The sequence below is a fragment of the Lepisosteus platostomus genome, chromosome 3, assembly GCF_059453375.1.
Source record: "Lepisosteus platostomus isolate fLepPlt1 chromosome 3, fLepPlt1.hap1, whole genome shotgun sequence".
Classification (NCBI taxonomy): domain Eukaryota; kingdom Metazoa; phylum Chordata; class Actinopteri; order Semionotiformes; family Lepisosteidae; genus Lepisosteus; species Lepisosteus platostomus.
The window spans coordinates 63287099-63308710 of NC_142613.1; the positions used below are offsets into that span (position 1 = coordinate 63287099).

The 21612-nt window shown below is 36.1% G+C and overlaps 1 protein-coding gene and 1 long non-coding RNA gene across 2 annotated transcripts in view; one reads left to right on the forward strand and one right to left on the reverse strand.

Moving 5' to 3' along the window:
• Positions 1 to 21612, forward strand: part of blk (BLK proto-oncogene, Src family tyrosine kinase) — a 53626-nt gene that overhangs the window by 5136 nt on the left and 26878 nt on the right. The window lies entirely within an intron of this gene.
• The window catches only part of LOC148675250 (uncharacterized), a 34336-nt gene continuing 21313 nt past the window's right edge, over positions 8590 to 21612 (reverse strand). Inside the window, exons 2-3 of the long non-coding RNA XR_015935480.1 lie at positions 9106 to 9157; positions 8590 to 8840 (exon numbers count right to left, since the gene is read on the reverse strand). This is a non-coding gene — a long non-coding RNA (uncharacterized LOC148675250). The remainder of the gene's footprint in view (positions 8841 to 9105; positions 9158 to 21612) is intronic.

A 21612-nucleotide genomic window follows, 5' to 3' on the forward strand; every position in this document is an offset into this window, starting at 1 on the left:
TAAATACAATTTTGTGTACATTATCACCTAATGAAATCAACACCATCACTGGAAGAATCTGATCTCTACAGGCATAAACATCATATATTCATCAAATTTTACCATATTGGTAATTTTATTGGCAATTTACCAATTGTACCAAACCTTATTTTATCCTGCTGTCTGCCATTTGAAAATACATTACATTACACAGTTGTATAGTGAAAGGCACTGTGAAGTTTGAATTTGAATTTTACATGTAGAAAAATAACACAGTTGCTGCTTTTAACTCCTCGGTGTATGATATAGTCTGGAATACACCATTATTCAGACACCCTCACATTGAAAAATTTACATGGATCCAGATCAGGTGGCCAAACCAGTCCTCTGGTCTACTTATCTGTTGCCAAAGGTTACAGGAAAAAAGTTCTTCACACAGTCACAACTGAATTGCCACTTCTTCTTCTTCTTTTTCACAGCCTTAGTCCCAGACTGTCCTGGGGTCAGCTGCTTTGGTTGCTCTTCTCCATTTGTCTCTGTCGAGCACATCTTCCTCACTCACTTCACATACCTCCATATCTTTTCTCACACAATCTATCCATCTCTTTCTAGGCCTGCCTCTTCCTCTGTTACCTTCCACCTCAAATTCCATTACCCTCTTTGTTACTTCCTCAACGTCCCTCCTCATGATATGTCCATACCACCGTAACCTCGCCTCTCGCATCTTCTCAACCACATCCACCACCCTACATCGTCTACGGATTTCTTCATTTCTGATCTTATCCTTCATTGAAATCTGCAGAATCCATCTCAACATCCTCATTTCAGTTCTTCTCATCAAGTTCTCTTCCCTCTTTCCAACTGCCAAGCATTCAGCTCCATATAGTAGTACAGGTCTAATGACAGTCTTGTACATTTTGCACTTTAATTTTCTGGGAATTTTCCTGTCACAGATTATTCCAGTTATTTCTCTCCACTTGTTCCATCCAGTTTTCACTCTTTGTTTTACTGCCTCCAGTGTTTCTCCTCCCTTTACCAGTTTTGATCCAAGGTATTTAAAGTCATCAACTTGTTTCAGTTTTCCTCCATTTGTCTCCTCAACATTGGTCATAGTATCTCCTCTTCTCTCCATTACCATTATTTCAGATTTTTCTGCATTCATTTTCAGTCCACCCTTTCAGAATTGCCACTCTGGCAAAAAAACAAACAAACACTTGAACAGCAGTTGTTGGGTAGAGTGAGGGATGCCAGCTATTGAAGATATAGTTTCCCATCTCTTTTTTGATTTTTTTAATAAAACAATCTGTCCTGCTAATACTACATTCTATGTTTTGAACACTTGAAATTGTCATATGGAGAAAATACATAAAACCATTTACTGTAGATATCACCAATTATTCCTTAAAAATATGTACTGATGTCTGTTTTGTATCACCATTTATAACACCTTTCTAATGGATATAGAAAACATTATCATATATTTCGAGATCAGACAATAAATGAGAATAGGTTAATATGAATGTATGGAAGAATGTACATAAAAATTCTACTTACAGTACATTTTTATTTATGGTAACCGTAAATGAAAGTTAAACATATTAATTCCGTTTTGGATTTTTATCTAATGAAGGTAAACTCTAAGGAAAAGATATAAACTATAAAGATATAACAGGTTATTACTCTATAGTCTTATTATTTTTATTTGCAGTACTGGCGAAAAACATGAAAACATTATCGAGAAACAAGGTCTTGCGGTCATGTTAGTTTATTTAGGCGCAATTTTTCCAACTGTGAAGTCATCTGTCAGAAAGATGTCTCCAGGTAAGTTGAGCTAAAAGAAAGAAAGAAAAAATTCAGAAAAAATAGACAATGGCATGGAGAAAAAACACATATACTGTCTTTATTTTTATAACAAAAATGCAGTTTAAAAGAAAAACATTGATTGTAACTAGCACAGAAATAGCTTTCTTATTTTGCAGGTACCCAAGAAATTTTAAGATTGTTTTCTATAGGATTTTACTAACCTATCTTAAAGTCGCCCTGCAACATAGCTGAAGTTTGTCACCTGTGATAATATCATGCATGACTTCATGTTTAACTCAGCAATATGAAATAGCTTTATGGATTATCTTTGCTTATTAGTAATCATTGCATAAAACATATATTTTATAATTCAAAATATAATTTTTAAATTAAAATGGTCCAGGATTGAGTTTATAAAAGAAGGGATTCACAGTTTATGCCATATTCCTCCTAAAAAATAGATTGTGATCAAGTCTGTTGTCTGACCAAAACGATTTTACTCCACAGTACACTGATTACTGTTGTTTTGCTGCTGCAAAAGACTCACTTTTGCATAATGCATGAAATTAAAATAAATGATGTTACAATTGTTACATATGCATGTAACAATTATTTACTTGTTATTGGATGTCAACATTTCTCTTCTAAACCAATTTCATGCATTTACAAATGTTTAATTAAATTTTTCTCTGCCGACTGCACTATTCATTACACCACATTGATTGTGTTTTTGTAGTTTTTGATTTAGAACAAATCAAAACACAGAACACATTTATCAATAAATCAAAAGCTACAAACAGTATCCCAAATGGTTCAGCAAATTAACTAGAAAAAAAGTTTTTTTTAAATATATAAGAAAAACAGGAGTTTAATGAACTGCAAGCATTGGTAAAAAAAGGCTAAAATAAAATAAATATTTCAGAAATACATCAGCAAAGGAAATATCAAGGATCAGTAAAATACTGTATAAATTGAGAAACTTTTAGACAATGAAAGCAAAATGGCTGTTGTACTATATACTATATGAATATTTCAAAGAGGTGTTAACTAAGGAATTACTAAAAAATCTTTGTCAGGCAGAGGAGGGACAAGAGTTTTATTGGATAGTATTAGCATAGCACAGACAGAAATTGTTCTGGTACTAGAAACACTCAAAATGAATCCCCGTTGTCTGGTGGTATCTGATCAACTGTACTAAAGGAAACAAGAGATGTTATTCAGATGCCATTAACACAACCCTTCCAACAGACGTCAAAGACAAGGGCAGTACACAGGGACTGGAGATTTACTAAGCTTGAGTTGTACCATAGGAAGGGTGAGAATACTGAATCAATTATACACAAATAATTCTGACTTCTATCACTTGTAAGATAATGCAAATGATTTTAAGAAATAAGATTATTTTGTTGGAAATTATATCCTTGGAAATAATTAGTATGGATTTAGAAAATGTAAGTCTTGTCTAATCAACTTGTTAGAATTCTTTGTGCAACCAACAACAGTAATTGTAAATGGATGATGAAGAAATAAAGAAGAAATACTTCTGATAAAGTTCCTCATAAACCATTAATTCTTAGTTTGAAGGTGGTAGTAACTCATGTCATTGTGGTGTAATTAGTGGAGTACCGTAGGGATTTTTACTAACAAATAATGTAAAAACACCAAAAGAACTTCAACCCAACATCTATTCAGAATGAACAGTGAAACAATAGCCATAAACTTAAAAAGACTCAGGTGTTTATGTTGACATGTCATTTACATCTTCTAAACATTGTGGGGAAGCACTTAAAAAGGTAAACAAAATGCTAGGATATACTGTACAGTTAAAAAACACAGAATTTACAGTAAATCAAAGGATATCATATTAAAACTGTATATATAAATGCTAAGGCCCCATTTAGAATATTGTGTACAATTTTGGTCACCAAATTATAGAAAAGATACTGCTGTTCTGGAATCCACCCAGAGAAGATTGACCAGATACAGTACATTCTTAAGGGAATGTCCCACACTGACAGGTTGACAGGCTAAAGGAACTGAACATTTTTTTGTGTAGAAAAGAAGATTATGAGGCTACCTGATATTTTAAGTCCTCAAAGGTACTGACAAAGTCAACCTAGTAGGTTTCTTCAGAATGAAGAATGAAACATGAACCAAAGGACACACATATTATCTACTGTACGTGGAAGTGAACAGGAGGTACAGTACTTCTTTATCCAAATAGTTGTAGGAATGTGGAACAAGCTACCCAGCCATGTCGAAGCCAATAGACTATCTTCTTTAAAAAAGGATGGGTGGATCCCTGGATTAATTAACTACTAAATACCAAATGGGATAGATTCCCCAAATGTCCTCTTTTAATTTGTTACTTTTCTTCTAATATTCATAATCATGGTCAACATACAAGGAAGGAAGTACTTGATTAAATGAGGGATACAAAGTAATAAGCTACTGTAAGCAGGTGCTTTCCACACAGATGGAAAATGTTGGGGAGGCCCAGTTGCCCATTATTTTGGCTACCATGGCTAGAAGAAGAGACATTTTGTCACATTTGGCAGGATCTTCAGTGACGAAATCAGCTCAACTTTCTGATGTTTCATGAGGAACAGAGGCTAAGGTGATGCTGGCATGGAAATCTGAGGGAAACCTCATCAGTTATGGGCAGCTGTGGACAATAGCGCATACTCCTTGACCATTATGTCCATATATCGGTTCGAGATGTAAAGCGAAACAGATCAGGAACTCTGAATCAGCTGACTGCAAATGTCAATCTAAGGCATGAGCAGGCAGTTTCATCAAGTACAGTCCGTCAAGAAGTTTACAGAGAGGGAGACTATGGTTGGATTGCAGTGCATAAAACCATTTTTACAGTTAAAAATGAACTTTTGCAAGGAAAGTGGTGAAAAAACCACAAGTAGTGGTCTACTGAGCAGTGGAAAAAAGTCACATGGTCAGATGAGTCATCATTCACCCTGTTCTCAACAAGCATATGTGTGACACACCCCAGAAGAGGCCTACAGCTTGTTTTCACCGGTGAAGGGATCTGGCAGCTCTGTTATGGTGTGGGATGCATTTTCCTGGCCCGGGTTGGGTTCACTCAGCGCCTTAGAGGGCATGGTAAATGCCAATAATTACAAAGCCATTCTGAGTGATCACATTAATCCTATGGTGAAGTACTTACATCCTGATGGAAGTGGAAACTTCCAGGAAAAATGCCATACACAGGGCACGAGTGCTCACTGAATTGTTTGATGAGCATGAAAACGATGTAAACCTAATGCCATGACCATCCCGGTCACTAGATCTCAACCTAATCGAACATTTACTGGAATGGTTCCCGAGACAGTATTTTCCACCATCATTAACAAAACATTTTTTCATTGAAGAATGCTGTTTCATCCCTCCAACAGAGTTCCAGACACTTTATGTTTATGCTGAAAGTAATTGACGCTAGAAATTAACATAAATACAGTTACCTGTATAATTGACCCAGAAATGTGTGACTAAGAGAGTGTTCCACCGATCTCTGCTGTGGCACACAGAGAGAAATCAAGCATAGCTAGTTTTCCTGGTCAAAGAGACTCTAGTACAAATTGCTTTTTCCAGTCAAGACATGTACCAGCTCACTTAAGTTTTCCACAAACAGGAGTTGATAAAAACAGTATTTTTAAGTCAATGTGGGCTGTTTTTCTTTTCTTAGCCCTTTTGCGGATAATTGTTTATTTTTAGTATGTTTTGTTTTTGTTTGAGTGAGCAAACAACGTAATTTTTAAAGTCACAGAATTTCAAAATAATACAGGTTATTTGCTTAATTTATTGGAGAAAAAATGCATTATATCTAAAATCATATTTCTGTTAATACAGCAGGCATTTAGAAATGAGACCGAGTACGGTCCCCCGTTAATGACCGATTGTTTGTTTAATTGTATTATTTCATCAGCAGACTGCAAAAATGCATTCAGTGAGGGGGACACTTTCAAGTTTGAAAAATCATCGGATTTCTTTTTATTTCTGTTAAGTCAACGTTAATATTAGACTAATTTACCTGTATTCTTTAAATGAAAATTCGAATTCGAATTTATTATTAGAGGTGGTCAACTTTTGTGTTTTGTGTGTAACACATCCACGAGTGGTTTTAGATTTTTAAAAGAACTGTAATAAAAATGTATTTTATTTGAACCAGTTTTTAATATCATCAACAGAAAGAATAAAAACAGCGGTTTTAAATCCACATTCTGTACATACAGTAAAAGTGGTAGAATCAACGCCAACTGTGTACAACGCCTTGATTACATAGGTTAGAAACGTATTATTTCCATGTCTCGATCATTCCCAGATCTGTAATATATCCCCGCCAACACCGATATCCGAAACATTTGAAAAAACAAAGTGGTCTTACTCGAAGCGTACACATTGCATTGTTTAAAATGGATTATTTTTTAAAATTACCCCAAAAAGAGGCATTGAACACTGATAAATTATACCAGTGTTCAAATGAATTACATTTTTGTTACATAAGTAATAAAAGCGAACCTTTAATAGTTTTATGGTTTCATGTCTAACAATATGTTGCGTTTAATCATGTCTTAAGTTTTTATTTGTTTAAAAAATGTATCAGCACAGTTTGAGTGTCTGTTGTTTTACATCAGTTATTAACTATAGCACACAAAAAAACTAACTTGGAGTTAATGATCGAAATAAGAAAGACAATAACTACGTAAAATGTATTGAAAAATATTTTATTATTTTATCATTCCAAAATATTAGGTAATTTCCAGTATTATCTTGTTTTTATTAATTTAAGCTTCATAGAAAAACACCCCAAACATTTTGGACTTTATTCATTAAAAACAAAATCGACTCCCATCGCCGCCTGACGATTCGGAAGCTTTTGTGCGGCAGTGGAGTAAAATGCTAATACCTGGGTATTGGGCGTATTGGGATGTGACTAACATATCCCATTACAGCAATCGGCATCTTTGAATGGCAAGAAATTATTAATAAATTAAAAAACAAGGTTCTGTAGATTATATTTTATTAGAAAAGAAGGTACTGGATGTACGGATGCGTGCTAGTGCAAATAATTAAAATTCCGCCATTGAGCTTCGTCTAGACTGATCATAATGTGTTGATTTCATTATCCGATGAAGTTGCAGATTAGTTAACCGAGTTCAGAGCTCCAAAACGCCATAAACCACGTTCATCTGGCGGCCGGGATTTCCTTCATCGCGTGTTTGGGGTATTGTAAATGACGATGACCATGCAGTAAGTAGGCCTGAGCACTTACTTCAGTAGCACATGGAATATTGAAAGACATGCCAGGTGGTATTACCTGCAGTCACGCTTACAACAACCTGCACTGCTATAATTGACGTGATCTGTAATTGTAATCTACTATAATTGAGTTGAATTTAGAGGTAGTCTCAGGGCTGTTATCCATTTTATTGAATGAAGACGCTAGCTACTGTATCTAATGAACCTACAGTATAGTATGGTTTAAAGGCAACATGGTTTACTGTACAAGTATATCACTAGAGTGCAGATATTAAGATGGTATCAATTTAGCGAAAGGCTGCGGGAACTCATTTTCAGGACTAAAAGAGATACGGAAGAATAACATTAACCATCATGTTGCAATTCGGAATATTTCAAATGATTTTGATGTACAGTATAATGTGTTTCTCTGGAGAGATTACATTTTAAGAATCCTAACAATTCTGTGCTAACATACTGTGTATTATCCATATTAAAGTAGATATGTAGACTGAATTGAATACTGTATATTGTAGACAATGATAATGCATTTGAATCATACTGCATTGTACAGTACTTTAATGTTATGCTGTTCTATCGTTTAAACACTGGCAAAATTAGCAGACATTTGGTATTCTTTAGTGTTTAGTATGATTAATGTTACTATGGTTATGTTTCAGAAAACATACTAATGAATTTTTCACGTTTGTTCAAGTTTGTGATATACAGTACCACTGTTCTTTAGTGAAAGGTAATAGATTAACTTAATAGTACCTTTAATAACCTAAAGTGCTTCAATATCCTGTAGAGGGCAATTGTAATTATAATATTTATTTTATTTAAAAGGCACCATCAAAATCAGATACTGCTACCATCTTTATGAAAATGGTTTATGAGTAACCATAGGGGAAATGGGGGAAATGTCTCAAATCTCTACAGGAACCAATATGCTTCTTTAGAGAATTGGGACTTGCCAATAGAACCCTGGGATTGGCTCCGGCTAAAATAGGAAAGTGCTGTTTTGAGCAAATTAAGTTCATAAGGTGCTGAAATTTTACATGGATTAATGGCACCGAAATCTAATAAATCACCAATGACAGATTCAGTTTATACAGTTGTTCTCACAGAAATGAAAGATGTTCTTACTGACAAGTAAGCTTGGATTACATGTAAGCTTGGATTTTTCACTGATCACTTAAAGCCCAGTGGATAGAGAATTGCACATGTGTACCCACCAACAAACTGGGAGATTCAAAGTAGTCAAACTATTAGATCAACAAATCTGTAATTATAAGTAAAGTCATTAAGTTATTTGTAAAATGTAGATATGATAATGAAAGCAAAATCTGAAAAATTTGTATATGGAAATAATGTCATTAGATGAAGTCAACATGGGTGTAGCATTGACGAACGTCATCAGAGCTCTTGATATGGTGTAATTAGATTAGACAGAGATGTTTGATAATTTTTGTTGACTCTGAAAATGAAACCATTTCATAATATCAAAGATAATGTAGTTAATAAAAAACAGAGAACACTTATAGGTGTAAAAACCTCTAGGTTTATTGATATACAATAATTTGTGAAAAGAGATGTATTTGGCCTACTGACCTCTGTTATCAATTATCTTAGTAATTAAAATCAGGAAGTTTGGAAATGACACAATTATAGAAGGGTAGCAAACACTACACATGTGGCAGAAGAAATAGAGACACTATTCAAGACCACCAGAAACAGTAAACTTCATAAATATATAGCCTTTGAAGCCTCCTCATACTCAGTCATGGTGATTCATCATTCTCCTCCTGCAAGCAATGTGGAGAAATAATGAATAGGTTATAGTTTAGGTCAAAGAACTTCTATCATGCACTAGTTATAACTTGTTTAAAATACTCTGTACAATTCTGGTCTCCAAAGTGTAAAGAAAAAAACACATCACTGACCTGCAAAAAAATTCAAAAAAGGGGAACCAAAATATTTTCAAATGTAAAGGGAATGTCATAAATGGATAGATGAAGCAAAATTAACAACCTCAGCCTGGAACAAAGGAGATTTTTTATGATTACTTACTTCGGTCTTTGACAGCGGACATTATGATGGGAGTATGCCAGGACTGTAAAAACTGAAAGACACAAATGGTGAAGCAAGAACATGTTACAATGAGAAGGTATGAGGAGGTATTTTTAGGAAAGAGAACCGTGTGCGTTTGGAATGAGTTACATGTTGTTGAAGCCAGTTCCCTGTAAAGGCTGGAGGAGGTCTTTGGATCAGTAGTAACTACAGTAAATGAGCGCAATTCTCCTTTAGTTTGTAGCTTTCTTAGGTTTTCATGTAACTGTCTTAAGTTTTGCTGTTTATTGCATTTGGTACTAAGCTTCATGCTGCTTTGTTACAACTGATTCGGGGAACATGTACAGCACGAGACCCATTGCAAAGCATTTTGCTAAGTTATTTTTCTTTCTCAAAATAGAGTCCACTTTGAATCCTAAACAAATATTCACAAGGGAATAATGACACCCTGCATGAAAATGGGTTATGAATATTCATTGAGCACAAACTGAGCATAAAAAGTTTTGTCTTAATCTGCCTGGCAGGGGGCAAACCACCTGGCTGCAGGACAAGGAAGTAGGAGCCCTAAGCTGAGTGAAATAGGTGGAGATGTGGAGGAGGGATGCAATAGGAAACAAATGTGAAGAAAAGAGATTAACTCAGACATTTTCTAGTATTTTGGGAAAGGATGACAACTACGAACAGCAGGTGAAGGGTAGTTTGGTTGTCATCATTGCTTCCAAAGGTGTGTTGCCAACTGCATTTAAAGTGGAAAACAATAAACGTGCATTGTAGGTTCATTTTCCACCCACATTTTATCTGGGACATCCTTATACTTCCAGCAAATTAAAAGCACATTCTGCATGGGAGCAAAAATTAAACAGTTTCAGCAGATACATAAATGATCAAAGAGGGATCAGTAAAATGCTGATGGCAGGGGTGTGGATAATATAAAATATAAGATCTATTTTGAATACTGTAGGTGTGTGTTTGTGATATACAATATTGGTACATTTGAATTATTCATAGAATAATACTGAATGACCACAAGTAATTATTTTTTGGTAAAACCAACTTTTAGTTACATTACAGTATACTGTATCAAGAATATGAATAAGATTAAGTTTGAAACAAACTGTAGAAGAAAGGCTGTCAAAGCTCACAAAGCAGAACAATCAAGGAAACCATTTTCTTGGTACATAATAAGGTGGAGAATACAGCAGAACATATGTAATATATAGTGTATGATTATCTGTGTGAAGCTACAAAAAGTGCATTTGTGTCCATCAATTTAGGGATTGTTTCTGAAATGTAATGTTTGCATGTGACCTTAGCTGAACTCTTAAAAGTCATGTCGTGATCTTCACATTGATAGGAGCTTGTTTAGATTTTTGTCTTATAAATAGGTCCCTTTCAGAAACAGTTTTGTAGCATCTCAGCATATAGTAGGCCAGATAAGGTTGGTTTTTGCTCTTATTTTTCTTATAAATTGTATTTCTTCAGAAGCAATGAAGAAATTACTAAAGTTTTTGTTAAGATCCAACCAATTAAATTGCATTACAAATTAAAGGTGATTAAAGGTTTTTTGTATCTTTTATAATAAACTAGAAGTGTTCAGTCTTGGTTCTGGAGAGCTTCGTTGCTAATTTAAGGCCAGTTGAATTATTAATTAAAGGCTGTTAAATTGTTCCAGTTAAACTGGAAACCAGCTGGCTTAACTTGTTAATAGTTGGGTTTGATAGAAAATCCAATTCTACAGCACCAGTTGTGGACACCACTGTAATAAACTATTGCTATTTTTAAATGTTGATGGTGAGATAACATTGTTTTGTGAACCAGGGTATTGAAAAATACCTTGTACTTCATTCACAAACATTTAGTGAATGGCAATGAAAGATATGTGAAAGCAATAATCACGTTAGACACACATAATAATCATGACTTTTGTATTAGCAAAGGTAAGTGCAACCTTATGTAAAAGCCTATGATGGAAATTATCAGTACTGTATGTCAGTGCATTAACACTTGTCTAATTACAGTGAATGTGTATCATCTAAGTAGATGGTCCATATCAGGAGGTGCATCTAAAGATAAATGGTGTCTTTAATGTAATTTTGCAGTAAACATGCAATGGATGGGACAGAGATTGAGAGAAGGCTGAAGCAATTATTTTTATGATGATTTTAAAGCATCCCAAAATACATGAAATAACTTTCTGAGTATTCTGTCCTTCATGTTCTTGATTTTTCCTCTTTCTCTCTTTTGATGGGCCCTGACTAGCTCTGTTGGTAGAGCATGAGACTCATAATCTCAGGGTAGTGGGTTTGTGTCCCATGTTGGGTGCCAGGTCCTCTATGTTGGAGGTTGGGCACATGGCTAACAACCTTGTCCCGTAAAAAAATAAATGTTACAGAAACCACCTTGCGGAGCATGGTGGCATAGTGGTTAGCCACATCTGGTTCAATTCCAGATCTTGTATGTTCTCCCCAAGTTCACGTGGGTCTCCTCTGAGAGTCCAAAAACATACAGGTAGGTTCACTGGCTTCTGTGAAACCTGCCTCTGGGTATGAATGTGTGTATGTCTGTGTGTCTGCCCTGCAATGGACTGGCAATGTCTGGACTGGAAATGGACTGGCATCTTATCAAGGGAGTATTCTGTCACGATCGTAAGTCCCTCCTCTTAAGGGAGCTTTGGCTCTTTCTTGTTTCTGTTCATTCTTTGCATCTGCCTCCTGTTTCAGCCCCTTCCTATAAAAGCCAGATGCTCGTTCCAATCTGGGCTCAGCTTTGGAAGATGGACGGCTGGAAGCCCGCCTACCAGGGGGTCCAGGAGTGGCCCGACGGCATAGGCTTCGCAACTGCCTCCTGACCATCTGGCCCCATTACCCCTTTTTATTTCCCCAACCCTTCACCAGGTCCTGCTCCGGCTTTTAATTTCTGCCGTATCTGTCATGGATGGATCACCCGGCTCTGGACTTTCGCCCACTCTGGATTTCCCTTCAGACTCCCTTTGGACTTGTTCGCCTTGGCCACGCCCCTTGGAGCACCTGTGCACGGTCGACACCCCCCCTGTTCGTCTACCAGCCCCGTTCCTAGTCTCTTTCCCTGTGTTTGTTGCACTCTCTTCTGGATTCTATCGTCCGCGTAGGGTCATGAAAAACGCTTCGTGACATATTCAGCCTGGTGTCTGCTGGCCAAGGTCCCCCTGCCAGGTGAATCTGAATTGGAAGAAGTGCTTAGAAAATGGATGGATGATTGGATGAAAGATCACATATGTTTGTCTTTCATTACATGGGTCTCCAATTTTTGTTATGGAGGTTGGGTGAGTTAACAGGTTTTCAGTCCTTTTGGGCACTTAACGACCTAAATTAGCTCACTGTTGACTTACGTGGACCTGTGTAAAAGCTCTTCAGCTCTTCTGGTGCTATGAAGCAGTGGTGTCAGATTGCCGGAGAGTCTAATGTCCTCTGCTTGTTGTTCCAACCTGAACTTTCCATTACATTAGTGGGTCTAATTGTTTTATTTACTGTGGAAGTGTAATACTGTACTTGTTGCTTGACTCTGAGGTGCTTTATTAGTAATTGCACCGTTAATGAAGTGAGCGTTTTGAGTAATCAACTGTTAGAGACTTTAAGTAACATCCTGTGTAGTGTCGATCTAAGAAAGCCATGAGGTTAATTAACTGACTGCTGAGGTTGTAAGAAAAAAAAACGGCAGACACCAGACCCTTCAGGAAGTGTGTTTACCCCTGAACCCCCACTTTGTTAAAGAGATACACCAACTGTTCAGGACCAGGATTATACTTATTGTATGAAAACCTTTTGTAAATGAAGCCATTTATTGGCGGCAGATTAAGAAACTAGGTGCTAATAAATAACCAAATTTAACTAATGCACCATTAGCTAAATCATGAAGAATGAGTTGATTTAAATCTTTAAAATGGTGCCCCCACTCAGAAGTGTTCATGGATTTCTTGTGTCTAGCAGTAGAAGCAGTAGAAGAGTTTATTTCTACCACTTGTGTCAGTTGGTATTGTTTGATTCTAGTCTTCCTCATTAGAAAATAGCAGTTCATTACAGTGACATTTACTGACATTTACAGTACACCTTCAGTTTCTGCTTTTTATTTATATTTTTGCTTGTCTGAAATATATTATAACAGTAATGGCTGTTTTCTTTTTCTTTTTGTTGTTTGGTGTCCAACCCATTTTGATGCACATAAAAATGCTCATAGATCATGTATGTCAAATGAAAAATTGCTACCTTATTTCAGCTTGGAGAAGCAAAAGATGTAAAAAAGATTCACAGTGTAAAATACTATTAAAGGAAAGGAACATTTTTATCAGCTGCATCTGCTGCTCTTTGAAAGTTGATAATCATGCTTAAAAATGGACAAGTATTCACTTAATATTCATTTACATGTTAAACTCAATCTTAATGGAAGCTGGTGTGGAGGTTTTCACTTACAGTAGATTTTAAATTTTGTCATTAACAAAAGGAATAGAATTCTGATTTTTGCACTTCTTGTAGAATTATAACTTTTTGCATTTATATGTATCAATTGGAATGATCTAACTGCATCCTGAGCTATCTAACCATTTTATCAGTTTCCTTTTACTGAAAGCCTGCAAATTGCATACATTTTTACAGACTATTTTTTGTTCATGCACTTTGCAGCAATCTTTCATTTTGAGATCTTTCTGATGCTAATGAACTGTATACAATCTTTTACCTGGCGTCTCAATTGCATTTAAAAGGCAAAGAATTGCATATAAACATTCATGACAAAAATGAATTGTTATTCTTAAAAATGGTGCAAGGTTTTTACCAAAAACCTTAATCTGGTTACATTTATAATTCAGGATTTCCAAAGAGAAAAATCCTAAAAGTAATAGTGCAGATCAATTCATATTTTCAGTAGTATAATCAATATCTAAACAATATGACCTCAGTGCATTGTATGGATTTCTTTCCAGTGTTTGTTTGTGCATTTTGTGATGAGCTTGTCCACATTGTTAAAGACTAATGATGTAATAACAAAGAAATACTGATGGTTTTGCTAGTATGAGGAGTAGGTCATAGCCTTCCCCACAGTGAATCCAGAAATACTGTATCAAGACATTACCTACATTTCTACTGTATACTGTATACATTTAGAATCACCAATTTTTTTTTAACCCACCAGATTTAGAATGGCAGGAGGTGTAATTTCATGTTCACACTTGGTGCTATGAACCACACGCAGTGGAGAATACGAAAGTGTAGGTGGACTCGCCAATGGATAATTTTGGTCTTCTGAATGTTAAGTGTAAATCGTAGCTTTACAGAAGCCTCAGCACAAATGTTAACTGTAGTCTGGGGATCATTGTTATTAATGCACTTTTATTATCATCAGCATACTATAGCTCAGTGTCTGAAGACAAGAAATGTTTTAGCTTTGGACTGGAGTTGGTAGGGATGAACTAATTCACTTGAAACATGGCACACCGAAACATCAAAACAGAGTTGGGGGAATGGCATACTCTCATTTGATTTCTGTCAGAAACTTGAAAGGGCTCTGTAATGAATCCATTAGTGAGAATTTGTGCATACCTATATTTCAGGAGGATCTTCTTGACACAGTGAAATACCTTGGTTTCATCATTGAACGCAAAGTAGAGAAGACGATGTTTCTCTGGACATCTGTCCTGTGATTGACTAGCTGTTAATGCCACATGGGCTGTGTCTCTTGAGGGTCTGAACCCACACTAGGATTCTAGGAGAAGTCCTTTTGCGAGGGTAATTAGAAGAGAATTTGGTAATGACCTAGATGTGATGGAGAGAAGAGAGATACTTTTTGTGAAAGTGATCAATTCCGCAGTTGGTTTAGTACCCTTTCCTGAAGACTGTAACAATTGTGTCGTCATTCAGGATTACCTCTTCATTCCAGATCTGTATGATGAGAGAGAGTGGGGGGGTTAGTTCTTGTATGCAAAACAGATAGAACAGATAGAGTATTTCTGTCTATCAGACAGATAGAATATACAGTACAGTAAATATGAAAAATGTTATTAACAATACACAATACATTGTTTCTTATTACTTTAGCCCTATATACTGTATTACAATTTACTGCATACTTTAGAATGAGGCAGATGGCTATATAAAAAATGGCTCTATGCAAAATAAAAAGCAAATGACCAGAACAAACCGAATAAGCCTGATTATTGACAAATCAAAACTCAAATAAGCCAAGCTAATTGGAAACTGGAAGTTTAAAAGACTATAACAGGACGTTTTTGGTAAGGGTGTGTTTGATAAAGGAAGGAAACGATGTTTACTGAAACACAATTTCAAAGGTTCCACTATACCAGCAAGACTGACTAAAACCTTGTAAAAAGATGAAGCCACCAAAAATTCTCTTGTTACTGTATATCCCGCAACAAATGCATTAATAACGTATATAATATGTATAAAGTTAAGTTTTGTCTCCCCAATTTAAATGTATTACATGTAAGCAAGAAAGGCACCACTGACAGGCTGCTAAGCTAACAGTACAGTATGGTCACCACAATATACACAGTTTTGTAATGGCATTACACTTAATCAATTTCAGTGGCATGGTTGTCGTCCTTAATTTTGTATGTGTAACCTAACACAATGCCACATGAGTCATTTGAGTTAAACCAATACAATTGTGAGTTACTGTGTAGAAACAGTGGTTTTAATAATCAGCAGCTGTTAAACAAGGGGCTTTATTCCACTGTTTCACAATTCACAATAAAGTCTTGTATGTTACGTGGATGTGCCAATTTCTTCATGTCTTGTCACATCAATGCCAGTGCTAGCATTAAATATTTGTGCAGGATGTTGTTTAAATTCAGGGTGCTGTGTTCTGTCATCTGGAAAATTGCATCATCAGGCCTCCTCAAGCATTTTGCAATATTAACTGCAAGAGCACTGCTCTATTCTTAAGCACTGTCAGATATAACAACTCATTGCTATGAAAAGGTTAGCCGGTATATTCGGTTACGTGATGGTAATCTTTCCAATTTTCTTGTAGGGGTGGCAAGCTCAAATTGTTCTCCAGTCTGAATTGGACACTCAGCTCTGGTTGACTTGGATTAATTTAAAAAGCAATCCATCATAAACAACTAAGGTATTTCACTGCAACTATGATACAATGTCACTTTTGTGTTGTTGACCTCTAACCCATTGTAAGGTGAAGTGTTATGGCGAAGGGTATGTCTGCAGACCAAGGTACAGGTTCTGTCTGTAACTGGATATGTCTGGACATTCGTACCCACCCTGTACTGAGGGTCTACAGACACGCTTACAGTAATGAACTTTAGCAGAAATTAGTATAAAGGATAAGGGTGGCTCAGTGGTTAGCCTTTCTGATTCGCAGCATTGGGGCCCTGGGTTCAATTTCAGACCTGGGTTGCTGTTTGTGTGGAGTTTGTATGTTCTTCCTATGCGTGGGTTTTCTCCTTGTGCCCTGGTTTTCTCCCACAGTTCAAAGACACACTGTACTGGTACTGTAGGTTAATTGACTTCTGGGAATATTGACCATGGTGTAAGCGTGCATGTGTCTCTATTTTTATCTGTCTGTCCTGTGATGGACTGACATCCCATCCAGCGTGTACCCTGCCTTGTGCCCGCTTACTGGGATGGACTCCAGCTCCCCTGTGGCCCTGAATTGGAAGAAGAGGTTAGAAAATGTATGTATGGTAGAAGGGATTGCGTACACTCTGCAACTGTTATTAGACAGTGTGTCATTTACTTATCAATTGCTATATACTGTACATTAATTTGTAATAAGTCAAATATTGACCTTTGTGCTAGGATGGCTCCAGGGTAGCAGGGTGGGGCTGAGAAATTTTTTGGGTGGCTATAGTTTCCACCCCCACAGATCTATGGATGTCTGTAGGAAGATCTGCAGACATACAGTAACCCTTTGCTTTTATCTGGTTGCCCAAGGACCTAGAGAATATGAAGGAGATTGAAGGCAGCTGAGCAGTGCGTCTTCTACTGTGGACAAAACCATTGCACACCAGCCAGCACACATACAGTATCTTGACAAAATAAGACTTGGATCTTCCATCTGTTCAGCCATTGAGGATTTAGTTTCAATTGAATCACAATCAATTTAGTGATTGTGGGGGATGCAGGAATCCTGATAGGCCTTTACAGTAGCTGACGCTCTAGTGCTGGAAGAGTCTTTCTGTGCTTGACCCTGTTGCTGACCTAACATTACTCATTTCCCAGCTTATGCAGCAATGGTGAGGGGGTGAAGATTTGGAAACATGCAGTATATAGATATATTGTTAATATGTCTATAACCAAGGGAGTTTACAAAACTAATTGTAATTGTAAACACAGTTTCTGAAAATATATGAATATATCGCCCTCATACTTTTCTACATAAGCTGTGGGACCACTCAGCCAATAGCTGATGATGCAAATTTGCATGAAATGTGGTTAGTAGTTCAATACTTGCCTGTGGTTTGAAATGCGTTACCTGTTAGTGCTTTTTTATTCAAATTGACGCATTAGGCAGGTCTTCCTTTGACTCCACACGTACAGATAAAATAATCATGGCCCTTGTAAGGTCACTAAATACCACAACACATTGAAGTTTACAACTGCTTTTCTGTACATTTTAGTACAAGTTCTTCTTTGAACAAGGTGGGTCACTCCTGTGAAACACACCATTCTCTAATATTTAGTATATATTATTGCTGGACTCTTGAATGTGTGTAGGGGGTGAAAAAGCAAATCATTTTGAGAGTAATGTCAATTAAGGAAAAGACAGATGCTATCAAGTCGAGCTGAATGTGCTTTTTCAGCCTTCATTTTTTTTTTCTGAAATTTCTTAAACACTAAACATAGACCTTCAAAATGTAATGAAGTGAATAAAATGGCTCCGGAATTTCCAAAAAAATGGAGCAGTGTCAATATTTAGTTTTAGTATAGAGAGGAGAAAACATTTTTCTTTAGCTTAATCTTTCTCTTATAGGAACTGTCACTGAGAAGCCCCATACTTTAATAAATTAATTTTTTTCTGGATTTAAACAAGATAAAATAGCAGTGTTACTGTAGTATTGGTAATGCAATAGGAAAAGGTTTAAGACATTTCTGTAGTTTTTTTTAGCAAGGAACATATACTGTGGCTTCTATATCTGCTTCTCTGCCCAATCAGACAAAGCTTTTCCACAGTCTTTGTTATGTGTGTTGCCCTACTTTTTTCCCTCCTATCTGAACTCCTTTCTGGTTCACAGCATCCTACTGATCCTCTTCTATTTAAGGTAAAGCTCTGTGACATTTATATAAAGTATGATACATGTTTCAGTTAACTGTTTTATTCATACTCAACCTCAAACAAATTTCTAGAAGCACAAAGGCGTTATCGGTATGCTGCTTTTTTACTTGTCTAATTATCCAGCCTAGGAAGTACACAGATAAATAATCTGCTAATGATTGAACTTGTGATAAATGTCTAGAAACTGCATCAAAATATTTAGGAAAAAATTAAACTTTTTTTCTGGAGGTTTACTTATCAGAATAAGTGATAGACCTTTTTAGTACCAGAGAAAAAAATGTTTCTTCAGTTTTTACCTGATTAATGTGTTATCTGCGTTTGTTTGTTTGGAAATTAAGCAGATATAATATGTAATACTACAGTACTGTATGTCTTGCAGGAACAGAGAAGGGGTTTTGCTTTATTAGGTGTAAGCAGATGGAATCTATCACTTTTCATTAATATCAACTAAACATACTGTAAGATGTTTATGTTGTACCCTCCATGCACAGGGCAATAGGAAAATGTGCTATTACTACTGTATACAAAAATACAATATCCTAAATTTTCAAAGTATGTGTCTTCTGTGATTCTTCTATTCTTTGACTGAAATCCTCTCTTTCAGTTTTGTTTGTGCAAACTGAACTCATTATTTTACATATACTGTACAATTGTTTTTTTCTTTAATATCAAAGTCTACTTTTGAGAGATTTTTAATTGTACTGCTTCTCTTTCAATTCTGATGTGACTACAACAAGCGAGCAGTTTCTCATCTTGCTTGACATAACCCCCTCCACCTCAGTTTTAAAGCTCAGTGCTATCACACCACACTTGGGTGATGGAAAGTAAATGAAGATGCTTTGAGCTTGCTCAGATTGAGAAGAATGTGAGGCAAGCTCGGATGATCAAGGTAGGCAAAAGGAGAAAATATTAACCACTTTGAATAACCAGTATCTAATGCTATTTCATCAAGGTTCTGTATATTTCGTCTCACGAATTAACTTTCAAACCTTTTACAAAATCTGGATGAATGTTGAATCAACATTCAAGGGGAAATGTGTTAACATTAAACTCAAAATACAGTTGGTGTTAAATATTCAATCTGTAAGGTTTTATGTACTTAGTTTTATTTAATTTTTTAAAGTATATAAAAACAGGGTTTTGGACGATATCTAGTATTTTTACTATTTGTAGGTGGATAATACTTAAAGTTGTTAAACTTATAACTCCTTCAGAGCATCACTTGAAACTGTTGATAGAGCAAATAGTGACATAAGCCAGGGGACCATTCTTTCATGGAAACCACACCTTTGACGTTCGATCAGACAGTATGGATCGGATGCTTGTTTTGTGTGCATCTGTGAGTTTCCGAACTCAGGGCCCAAACCACAGATGAAATGAAAGGTCCTAGCACTGTTTCTAACACTGAAACAAATTGTCTTTATGTGGGATCCACAGAAATACTAATTAGCCTGTAAACAATTTTTTGATTGTACAGTACATGACACTGGAATATGAGAAAGAGAAGAATCTTAGAATTTTTATTGATGATAATTGTGTTAAAAACAGAGACAGTAAATTGTATAGGTAGTTATGTAGGCCGATGATACTGAAGTTTAACTGCTGATATTTGTATTATGGTTAACAGATGATCACAATTTTATGCACTTGATTAAGGAGGTATTTTATGCATCAGTGACTCATTCACATGTGTTGATGACAGAGATTGTCCACCAGTCTGTGTGTTACCCAAGCATAACTGGTACGCACAGTACAGTATACTATATTGAACACTCCATCGCTTTGCCTGTTGTTGACAGTACCAAAACCAAAGTGAGTAAAAGTGAGAACTAATTTTCTTAAATTCTAAATTAGTACATATCCTTGAGGAGTGTTAAATTAAAAACACAGAGAGCTCCTAAATACATAATGCATGGCAGCATGGTGACACAGTGGTAAGTATTGCTGTCTTGCAGCGCTGGGGCCCTGTGTTCGATTCCTGAGAGGTTTTACTTGCATGGGGTTTGTGTGCTCATGTGGCTTTCCTCTGGTTGCCCTAGTTTCCTCTGACATTCCAAAGACATACTGGTAGGTTAATTGGCTTTTGTGAAAACTAGCCCTGACATAAGTATAATAAACTTTGATTTGATTTGATTTTGTGTGTGTGCCCTGGGATGAACTGGAGTCATGCTCAGGTTGTATCCTGCCTTTGCCTGTTGCCTGCTGGGAAAGGCTCCCCCACGACTCTGTATTGGATGAAGAGTTTAGAAAATGGATGGATGGAAATGAATTTACTGTATGGAAAGTTTCCTTTCTGCAGATGTAATGAAAGCATTATGACGCATACAATTACAGTCATTTGAAAATAACCTGCTATATTTGGATTTCAACTTTACTTTCATTACTTATAAAGTACGTAAAATAAGATACTGCCGTTTCTGTTAAGCTTGTACTAACAAGTGTTTTCTAAATATAAACTGTGATGTAAGATGATCAGCACAAAGCTGTGAAATTTACCCTTATACTGTATTTGAAAATAATTATTAAAACTGGAGATGAACAGAGAAATTTGATTTTCAGCTCAAAGTTGAGGAGGAACAATTGTTGAAATGTATACATTTGACTCAGTGGAAGAACAATTAAGCATACAGTTGTGAGAAAAAGTTTGTGAACCCTTTAGAATTATCTGGATTTCTGCATAAATGGCTCTAAAATATGATCTGATGATATTTAGTAAGTAGTGGAACCTCCTTTATTGGCAATAACCTCAACCAAACACTTTCTGTCGCTCCTGATAAGACCTGCGCCGTGGTTAGAAGTGTAATTGATGAGAAGCTAGATCCAAATTATACAAGAGGCTCTGCATGTTATCAGAAACAGATCAAAAAGTCCATGTGGTCACGATGTATTAGATGACAGGCATTTTTCTATGTGCTTAGAAATAATTTTTGCATACAATTTTAGGTCTGAGATTAATAACTATGGCTTATACCTAAAAGGTTTTTCGTGGGTGATCTTGACACAATATCCTGGATTGATATGGCCAACACCTTTAAGCACTTTGAATACCCAAACCAAGTTTCTAACTTCATCTCTCTCAAACTGAAAGTGAAATTATATTGATATTGGTCAATTTTGGGTATTGGTCTAATTGCTGTCCTTTGGTCTGTGTCTTTTTGTGCACAAAATGGGCTATATAGGCCAAAATGGGCTCTTAACAGCAAAATGTCTTAACATAGTTTGTTAATT